This window comes from Ranitomeya imitator, chromosome 4 (genome assembly GCF_032444005.1).
Source record: "Ranitomeya imitator isolate aRanImi1 chromosome 4, aRanImi1.pri, whole genome shotgun sequence".
NCBI classification, from domain to species: domain Eukaryota; kingdom Metazoa; phylum Chordata; class Amphibia; order Anura; family Dendrobatidae; genus Ranitomeya; species Ranitomeya imitator.
The window spans coordinates 250,294,731-250,305,409 of NC_091285.1; positions in this window are offsets into that span (position 1 = coordinate 250,294,731).

Here is a 10,679-nt window from a genome sequence, read left to right on the forward strand (position 1 = left end):
TTGGCTTAGGTGCCTCCTTCTGGGTATCCGAGTTCCGCCAATGTCAGGCGGTCCTTGGTAGTGCTTTTTAGCACGGGTACCTCCTGCTTAGTAACCGGATTCCAGTAACATCAGCTGGTCCTCGGTAGTTCCATTGGCTATTGGACCTTCGGGTAGCCATCCGAGTTCCAGTTCCATCAGCTGGTTCTCGGCATTTTCTCAGCCTTTTTGTACCTTCTGCTACATTTCCAAGTTCAAGACCCTAAAGACGACGACCCGGAAGACCACCCCTAAGATGACGACGACACCAGAGACGACAACCACTGAGATGACGACGACCCTGAAGACCACCCCGATGACGACGACGACGGCGGAGACGACGACAGCGGAGACGACGACATGGAAGACCGAGAAGCAGAAGAACAAGAGGCTGCAGAACAAAGAGCAGAAGAACATTAAGCATAACACTTAATATCAGAGCAAAAGATATTATCTAAATTATATGCAGAAGAAGACTAAGCAGTGTATGGGGGTGAGTCCGTTCCTCCTCGTGGTGCCCCTGGATAAAGCCTGATGCTGCAGGCCAAACTGAACGCGGACAAATGTAACTTTTGTGACAGGCAGAACGGAAGGTGTAATCTTCAAACTTTTATAGATAACAACAACGGGAATGCCTGTCACAAATGAGAATATGATGAAGAAGTAGAATAGGAAGAATAATAATAGTTGAAGAAAATGAATATGAAGAATGTAATAAAAAAAAAATGTAGAAGATGAAGAAGAAGATGAATAAGGTGAAGAAGAAGTTGATGTTAAAGATGCTGATGATGATGAAGATGAAAATGTGGGAAAAGTAAAAAAAAAAAGGGGGAAGGGCGTGGAATAGTGAAACATCAATATCTGACAAAATAAAAAAAATCTTAACATAGTCAATATCTTTGTAACTCCGAACGTCTAAAAAAAAAAATTAAAATTCCTGCTATTCTATTTGATTGGGCTAAACCTCTATGCCTTTAATGTCTCCACCACCTCCCCAAATACATCCTGCATTATTCTTAGTTGTTTTCCTTCATGTAGAATTAACCTACGAGGAAAGAAAGGGTTTATTTTAATTCCGATATTTTGGTCCCATTGACTTGCATTGGGATCGGGTATCGGTATCGGCGATATCCGATATTTTTTGAATATCGGCTGATCCAATCCGATACCAATACTTTCCGATATCGGAAGGTATCGCTCAACACTAGTAACCACTTCTCCGTTGTAATAAATACCATTGTGTGTTTTCAAACTGGGCTCGCAATTTTTCCTTAACCCCAAGAGGAAGAGATGGAATAAAGAGAGACCATGTGGTTAGGAATTTACCAGACATCTTTTCTTTGGTGGTCAGCGCGTCTATCCACTCCATTCTGAAAAGGAACATAACCTTAGCTTGAATAAGAGAAAGTGGTGGGGCAATCGGACTCAACCAGTACTGCAGTATGCTTTTCCTGGAAGCAGAGGCCCAAATCATGAGTGTTGCTTTAACATGTTTAGGCAGGCTGTGATGAGCCTCCTCCAAAATGTTGAAAATGGCCCATTGTGGTGTGAGTGAGAAACTAATCCCACACATCCTCTGCAATTCGTCATGTAAGGTACCCCACAGTTCTTGAATCTTCGAACAGCTCCATAAGTGGTGATATATGTCAGTGTTACGCATTTTGCATTTGGAGCAATAATAAAGAGTCGTAGGAGACATCCTAGACTGCAGGTGTGGGGTAATATATGCCCTATGTAGAATCAATAGAGCCATGTCCGTATAACTACTATATGTCAAAATTTTTCTTTGTGCATTAGTAGCATCAAGAAATTCCCCTACTCTCAAGCCCGGAAGGTCTTTTGACCACTTTGCTAATCCTGTATCTCTCCCTTCCCATGTCCAACTCCTGCGTAACAGTGAATAAATGCCACTTATGGACGCTGGCTGTGATCCTGCATTCCTAATAAAGCCATCCAATTTGTTCCTCCCCACCCCCACCCACCCCCGGTCAGTAAACACTTTTGAACCAAACTCCGTGCCTGAAGGAATAAGAAGGGGTTGTTCTTAAATAATGGAAAACGCTGTGATGCTGCGTCAAAAGAGAGCACAGAAAAGTCAAGATTCATCAAATCGATTGCTAATCTACATCCCTGTTCAGCCAGAAGCCTGTAGCTTAATGGTGGATTACCTTTCAGGAACCCAGGATTACCAAGAAATGATTGAAATTGGGACAGTCCAGCCCGTAAATTACAAAGCCTTCTACATCGTCTCCAAGTCAGTATTGTCTGCCACATCGTTGGGTGTTCCCGTAACTCCGTTGGAAGCCCCTCCCCACCCAAATGCAACATTGCCGGCAGTGAGATGTGTGGACATATTTGTTTCTCTAAACCAACATTAGCATAGTGGGAGACACCTCTTATCCAATCGATGGCATATCTAAAGTTGGCCGCCAAGTTATATCTTCCTACGTCGGGGAAGTTGATTCCGCCCTCTGCCCTTAACGCCTGTAATTTTATGAGATCTATACGCGATCTGTCCCCCACACCCCAGACAAACTTTCGAAAAGTTGAATTTAGCAAACTGAGGTCTACCTTAGATAGCAGTAGAGGCAAGGTCTGAAAAGCGTACAGCAATTTTGGGAATGCAACCATTTTGATCAGGTGACATCGGCCTGAGAAAGATAATATAAAGTGTTTCCATGACTGAAGAAGACTAATGATCGAAGCTATCAGTGGTCTGTAATTTACTCTATATTATATGGACGGATCTGCCGGAAGCCGAATCCCTAAATATTTAATAGACTCCTGACTCCAATGAAATGGCAACAGGGGGTCCTGCAGTCTCCCAGACCTGAATATCACCAGAGCCTCCGATTTATTGTAGTTGACCTTAAAGCCAGAGCATCTGCCAAATTCTTCCAAAACTTTCATAATGGCCGGTATTGCATGGTCTGGGTTCGCAATAAACAAAAGAATATCGTCAGCAAAAGCTGAGATTTTAACTGAGGTAGCCCCCACCTTGACACCCTCAAATGCCGATTCAGTCTGCAGCGTTCTTAAGAGTGGATCTAGCGCCAGATTAAATAACAGGGGCGACAATGGGCAGCCCTGGCGCGTTCCCCGTTGGATTTCAAAAGACCTAGATAAAGTGTTGTTTACCGAGATTCTGGACAACAGGTTTTTATAAATTGTTTTAACTGCATCACAGAACCAAGGGCCAAAATTTCTAAATGTTAATAGATCATGCAAATAATCCCATGCCACCCTATCGAACGCCTTATCGGCGTCTAGGCTAACCACAATAGTTTTTATATGTCTATGTACTCTACTGTAAGATATAGCACCCAGGGCCGTTCTGATGTTATATGTAATAGATTTACCATGTATAAATCCCTTTTGTTGGGGTGTGATCAGATTTGGGATTTGGGATTATTTTTTGGAGTCTGTCGGCCAGGATTTTTGTAAAAATCTTGAAGTCGGAGTTAAGTAGCGATATTGGTCTATAACCCTCAACTTGCATGTGGTCTTTGCTCGGTTTTGGAAGAACAATGATAACTGCTTCGTTAAACCGATCTGGAAGGTGACCATTCATGACCACCTTATTGTACAACTCGCTAAGATGAGGTGCTATGGGGGCTCCCAGGATTTTATAATGTTCATTACTGAACCCATCCGGGCCAGGTGCCTTGGAAATCTTTAGTTTGTTTATAACTTGTAGAATCTCTGTGGGAGTAATGGGAAAACTGATGGCCACCCTCTCCTCCTCCGTGTCTTTGTAAGAAGTTCTTATTTTCCCCTCCCACTTTTGGCTCCAATTTGTACAACTCCCCAAAGAATGACCCAAACTCATTCACTATCTCCTCATTACTTGTTAAAATAGGGCCATTACGTTGCTTTATTTTATGTATTCTCGTCGCCTTCCTAAACGGTCGCGTAAGGGACGCCAGCACCCTCCCTGGTTTGTTACCCCATTTAAAATATTTATGCTTTTGGTAATCTAAATTATTCATAGCCATCTCGTGCGCCAAAGCGTCTGCTTCCTCCTTGGCCTCTAAGAATTTCTGTTTTGTTAATAGCGTATTGTTTAATTTGAAATCTTTATAGGCTTGGGTTAATGAACTTTGTGTTTCTAGTGTCCTTTCAATTAATTCTTTTCTTTTGTGACTAACGTAGGATATAATTTGTCCCCTTAATACGGCCTTGGAAGCCATTCAAAACAACATTGCATCGTCACAATGAGAGCGATTGTCATTCTTGTAAACCTCCCATGACATTTGTAGATATTTTTTAAAATCCTCTGACTGAAAAAGGTATGAGGAAAAACGCCACCTCCTCTCCTGAGCTATAGGAATTGTTAAACTTGACTTAAAAGTTACTGGGGCATGATCTGATATATGAATATGTTGTATATCTATTTGTAATATTAGTGGTAGTAGTGATGAGTGTAAGAGCCAACAGTCAATTCTGGCGTGAGAGTCATGTACATGAGAGTAATGAGAGTAGTCCCTCTCTGTTGGGTGTTGCAATCTCCAGACGTCCACCAAGTCTAGCTGCTCCGACAATGATTGTATGTAGTTACCCTGAGTTGATTACTATGTTGTCCGTGGTCTAGATCTATCCATAGAGGCGTCACCCACTTCATTAAAGTCGCCCCCCATGACTACCCTAGATGTGTCCCACCCCGCCATGCTCTCCATGATTCTAGCTTGAAATTGTGTGTCAGGAATATTAGGGGCGTATATATTAGCCAGGCTGAAGTTCATCCCTTCTATCACCACTCTAACCAGGAGGAATCTCCCTTGTGGATCCTCCATCGCATCAATTACTTCATACTTAAGGCTATTATGAATTAATATGGCTACTCCCCGCTGTTTTTTTGAATATGAAGCCTCAGCACATAGAGTGTACTTTCTACTAGGGTTGAGCGACCTTCACTTTTATAGGATCGGGTCGGGTTTCACGAAACCCGACTTTTGGAAAAGTCGGGTCGAGTGAAATCGGCCGATCCTATAAAAAAGTCGGGGTCGGGGTCGGCTGAAACTCGAAACCCAATGCAGTGCATTGGGTTTCCATGGTTCCCAGAGTCTGAAGGAGCGGAAACTCTCCTACAGGCCCTGGGATCCATATATAAGTGTAAAATATAGAATTAAAATAAAAAATATTGCAATACTTACCCTCTGACGCGCCCTGGTACTAACCGGCAGCCTTCCTCCTTCGAATCCGCGCTTCTAGGACCTTGCCGTGACGTCGCGGTGACGTCGCGGCTTGTGATTGGCCGCGCGGCCGCCCATGTGACCGCTCGCGCGGCCAATCACAAGCCGCGACGTCACCCGCGACGTCACCGAAGGTCCTGGAAGGGCTGATTCTTAGGAAGGAAGGCTGTCGGAAGGAAGCAGGGCGCTTCCGAGGGTGAGTATATTCCTATTAGGTATATACTCACCCTCGGAAGCGCCCTGCTTCCTTCCGACAGCCTTCCTTCCTAAGAATCAGCCCTTCCAGGACCTTCGGTGACGTCGCGGGTGACGTCGCGGCTTGTGATTGGCCGCGCGAGCGGTCACATGGGCGGCCGCGCGGCCAATCACAAGCCGCGACGTCACCGCGACGTCACGGCAAGGTCCTAGAAGCGCGGATTCGAAGGAGGAAGGCTGCCGGTTAGTACCAGGGCGCGTCAGAGGGTAAGTATTGCAATATTTTTTATTTTAATTCTATATTTTACACTTTAATCTGAATTCCGATACCAATTCCCGATATCTTAAACATATCGGGAATCGGGATCGGAATTCCGATTCCAGATTCAAAAGATCGCCGACTTCATGGCCGACCCCCCACTGGGGTCGGGTCGGGTTTCATGAAACCCGACCTTGCCAAAAGTCGGCGACTTTTGAACAATTTCGACCCGTTTCGCTCAACCCTACTTTCTACTGTACATAGACGGGTGATTATTTTTTATCCAGTGTGTTTCCTGCAGAAAGATGATGTGAAAGTTTTTTTAATGTAAAAAATTAAGTACCTTTTTCCTCTTAATTGGGGTATTCAACCCGTTAACATTCCACGAGCACCAATGCAGAGAGCGGATTGCGGAATCCTCAGAAGTGACCTGAACTGCCATCAACCCACACCCACATGGATAAACATTTGACCAGTATACAATAGCTGTGAGTGGGACCCCCGCCCATCCCAGTGAGTGGGTGCGATAGCTCCCGAGTCAAAAGTATTAAGTTTGTGCACGCAGAGACCCACCCCCCCTTCCATCCCCCCTAACAAAATAAACTTTGTAACTGTGAATTGAGTGACTGAACCCAATGTGCTCATAAGCAGAATGAGCAAAACAGGGAGAATAAACATGTCTCTGATGAATGTACAAATAATAACATTAACCACGACATCACCGAAGACTAATAAACTAAATCAGCATCTTATGTTCAAGTATTGCCAGGTGCAGCTTGTGATTGGAGATCCCCCTGAAGAAATTTCAGGGCCTTTACTGGGTCATTGAAGATCCAATTTTTCCCCGACATACCAAAACGTAGAACCGCCGGGTACTGCAGTCCAAAGCGGATATCCCTGTCCACCAAAATTTTGCAGGCAGGAGTAAAGGCCTTGCGTCTGGCTGCCAAAGCAGCCGAATAGTCCTGGAACAAGAGAATTTTACTTTTGTCATAGAATAGGGATCTTTGCTTCCTGAATGCTGATAGAATGCGCTCTTTGTCTTGGAAGTCCAGGACTCTAAAAATGACCGGTCTTGGCCTATCTCCCTCACCTCCCCTCGGGGGTCCCAGTCTGTGGGCTCTTTCAATGGCCATTGCTCCTGAAGCTGGTAAAATACCTAGAGATTTTGGTAGCCATTCCGATGTAAACTTAACCAGCTCTGATGGGGGGACCGACTCAGGAAGGCCTATGATTCTTAAGTTGTTACGACGAGACCTGTTTTCAAGGTCGTCTACTTTGTCCCGCAGGTCTGAGATATCCTTCTCTTTATTGTCTAGTTTTTCCTTCAGGGCCTTAGTAGAGTCTTCTAAGTCTGAGATTCTTTGCTCTGCCTCATCCATACGCACACCCTGAGCATTGACTTGCGACACTATCATGTCCAAGGAAGTTTGAAAAGCTGCCAGCCTATTGTCTATTTCAGGCATTAAACGATCTATGATAGCGTTTGCAATAGACTGAGGGTTATCGCTAGCAATATAAGGATTTTTTGATATTGGGGAGGTACTTAACTGATTACGTGTCGAATTTCTGCCAGCCCTGGCATTCTTGCCCACAAATTTATCCATACTAAGTCAGATGCTGGTATAATGAGCAGAGATGTCAGTAATGTCGCATAAATAGTTAATTACATCAGTATTTGCTTTAGGTGAGATCTAGTGAAGCCTCTGCTGCCACCCGCAGTGTAGAGCTAGTATTGCCTCCGATGCCTTATAAAACTCCACAAAGGAAATAACACCGGGATTCCACAGCTCCTCACCGCTCAACTCCTCTGTGTCTTCTATCTCCCAGATCACAATCTGCGTTGTTGTAGACCCGGCCGGAGATGCAGTGCTGAAAGGTCGGCTCAGCCTGGGGACACTGTAGCTGGGCACGCAGATCCCAGCCAAGATGGCGCCGGTGCACTGCGGCTTCCCTCTCCGTTCTCGCCACCAGCAATCAATGGCTGCCGCGTACCTCCCCTCTCACTGTCCTCCTTTATTCTCCAGGTAAGTGACTTTCGGGCTGTAGCACCGTGTGTCTCCTTGGTCTCCCGGGGACCGCGTGGCGCGCCCTTCCCCACCAACTCCTGCTTCAGGGGGGCTTCGCTGCGTGCGGTACTACGTTCGGCGCTGCCTGCGCCACAGAACTCCGGGGCACCTGGAGAGCTGGATCCTCTGATGTGGATCCTTGTCCGGTCCTTATCCTGGCCATTCGGTGTTGCAGCTTAGGGGATAAAGTCTTATAAATCCCCTGTGGCCTGGGAGCTCTTGTACAATGCGGCCATCAACAGGCTCTGCCTCCCGGAAGTCGGCAGCACTCTTTTGATGCGCCGGATACCCCGCTCTGCCCAAAGCGCAGCCCCCTTTTGTATGCGCGGTGATTCCACATGTGTTCAATCTTGCATTGCGCAGGCGTGTACTATGGAGGACAGAGAATGGGGTAATTATTCTTGATCTGTTGGAGTTAATGTAGGCTAGAGTTGGACTGCCCTCAGTAGATGATATCTATAGCTATCTGAATAAGATGTATCTATAGCAGAAAATCTCTTCAGCTCAATGACATAGTATAGTTAGGAATGTCTTGTAGATTATACCTAAAGAAAATATATCTATCTGCACCCTAACAACTTTTGGTCTAAACAGTGTATATAGGATTCATTTTGAGGAAAGATATACTGCACGCTCTCTTAAATCCTCTATGTGCGAAAATGCAAAAGTTATAGTTCCTATCAGTTTAGATACATGAACATGAGTGAGATATATCTCAGGTTCTATCAATATTGCACATATATCGGCCAGAAAAAAGTCAAACAAAACAAAAACACCAACACCCTAAAAAACAGTGCAAAATGTCATGGGTCAAATGGCAATTTAGGATTCATGTAGCCATTATTATTATTATTATGATTATTATACATTTTTATAGCGCCATTTATTCCATGGCGCTTTACATGTGAATACGGGGCAAATATAGACAAATACATTAAACATGAGCAAATAAGTCCATTATGCCATTATGCCCTGGATCACATTTGGTTCAATTATCTGAGTCAGATATCGACTCCCAAGGCATGTCGCCCATAGATTCATGTACCAAGTAAAGATAGAACACTCGACGCGTTTCCCCTCTGCTGAGGTTCATCAGGAGGAGGATGTAATCAAGGTACTTATCTTATTGCTACCGGTATGAGCTTGAGGTGAATGGATTAGATGAAGTGGTAGGGACAATCCCCTATTTCGGTATGATACCAAGGAGAGTCAATGTTATAAAAAAATATATATATTTAGATGTGTAAAAAAAAAAAATCCTAAATAAAAAAAGAAAAATATTGTTCCCATAAATACATTCCTTTATCTAAATAAAAAAAAATGAAAGTACACATATTTAGTATCGCCACGTCTGTAACGACCCGACCTATAAAACTGTCCCACTAGTTAACCCCTTCAGTGAACACCGTAAAAAAAAAAACGAGGCAAAAAACAACGCTTTATTATCATACCACCGAACAAAAGGTGGAATAGCAAAAACACAGATATAAATAACCATGGTACTGATGAAAATGTCATCTTGTCCTGCAAAAAACAAGCTGCCACACAGCGTCATCAGCGAAAAAATAAACAAGTTATAGCCCTCAGAATAAGGCGATGCAAAAATAATTATTTCTCTATAAAATAGGTTTTATCGTATAAAAGCGCCAAAACATAAAAAAAGATATAAATGAGGTATCGCTGTAATCGTACTGACCCGAAGAATAAAACTGCTCTATCCATTTTACCAAATGCGGAACGGCATAAACGCCACCCCCCCAAGAAATTCATGCTGGTTTTTGGTCATGCTGCCTCACAAAAATCGGAATAAAAAGCGATCAAAAAATGTCATGTGCCCGAAAATGTTACCAATAAAAACGTCAACTCGTCCCGCAAAAAACAAGGCCTCACATGACTCTGTGGACCAAAATATGGAAAAATTATAGCTCTCAAAATTGGGTAACGCAAAAAAATATTTTTTGCAATAAAAAGCATCTTTTACTGTGTGACAGCTGCCAATCATAAAAATCCGCTAAAAAACCCGCTGTAAAAGTGAATCAAACCCCCCTTCATCACCCCCTTAGTTAGGGAAAAATAATTTTTTTTTTAAAAAGTATTTAGCTCTATTTTCCCATTAGGGTTAGGGCTAGGGTTAGGGCTAGGGTTGGGGTTAGGGCTATGGTTAGGGCTAGGGTTGGGGTTAGGGCTAGGGTTAGGGCTAGGGTTAGGGCTATGGTTAGGGTTAGGGCTAGGGTTAGGGTTGGGGCTAGGGTTAGGGTTAGGGTTAGGGCTAGGGTTAGGGTTAGGGCTAGGGTTAGGGTTAGGGTTTGGATTACATTTACGGTTGGGATTAGGGTTAGGGGTGTGTCATGGTTAAAGGTGTGGTTAGGGTTATGGTTGGGATTAGGGTTAGGGGTGTGTTGGAGTTAGGGGTGTGGTTAGAGATGGGGATAGGGGTGTGGTTGGGATTAGGGTTGTGTTTGGGTTAGGGTTTCAGTTAGAATTGGGGGTTTCCACTGTTTAGGCACATCAGGGCTCTCCAAATGCGACATGACATCCAATCTCATTTCCAGCCAATTCTGCGTTGAAAAAGTAAAACAGTGCTCCTTACCTTCTGAGCTCTCCCGTGCGCCCAAACAGGAGTTTACCCCAACATATGGGGTACTCAGAACAAATTGGACAACAGCTTCTGGGGTCCAAATTCTCTTGTTACTCTTGGGAAAATAAAAATTGGGGGGCTAAAAAACCATTTTTTGTGGGGAAAAAAATGATTTTTTATTTTCATGGCTTTGCGTTATTAACTGTAGTGAAACACATGGGGGTTCAAAGTTCTCACAACACATCTAGATAAGTTCCTTGGGGGATCTAGTTTCCAATATGGTGTCACTTGTAGGGGGTCTACTTTCTAAAATGGTGTCACTTGTGGGGGGTTTCAATGTTTAGGCACATCAGTAGCTCTCCAAACGC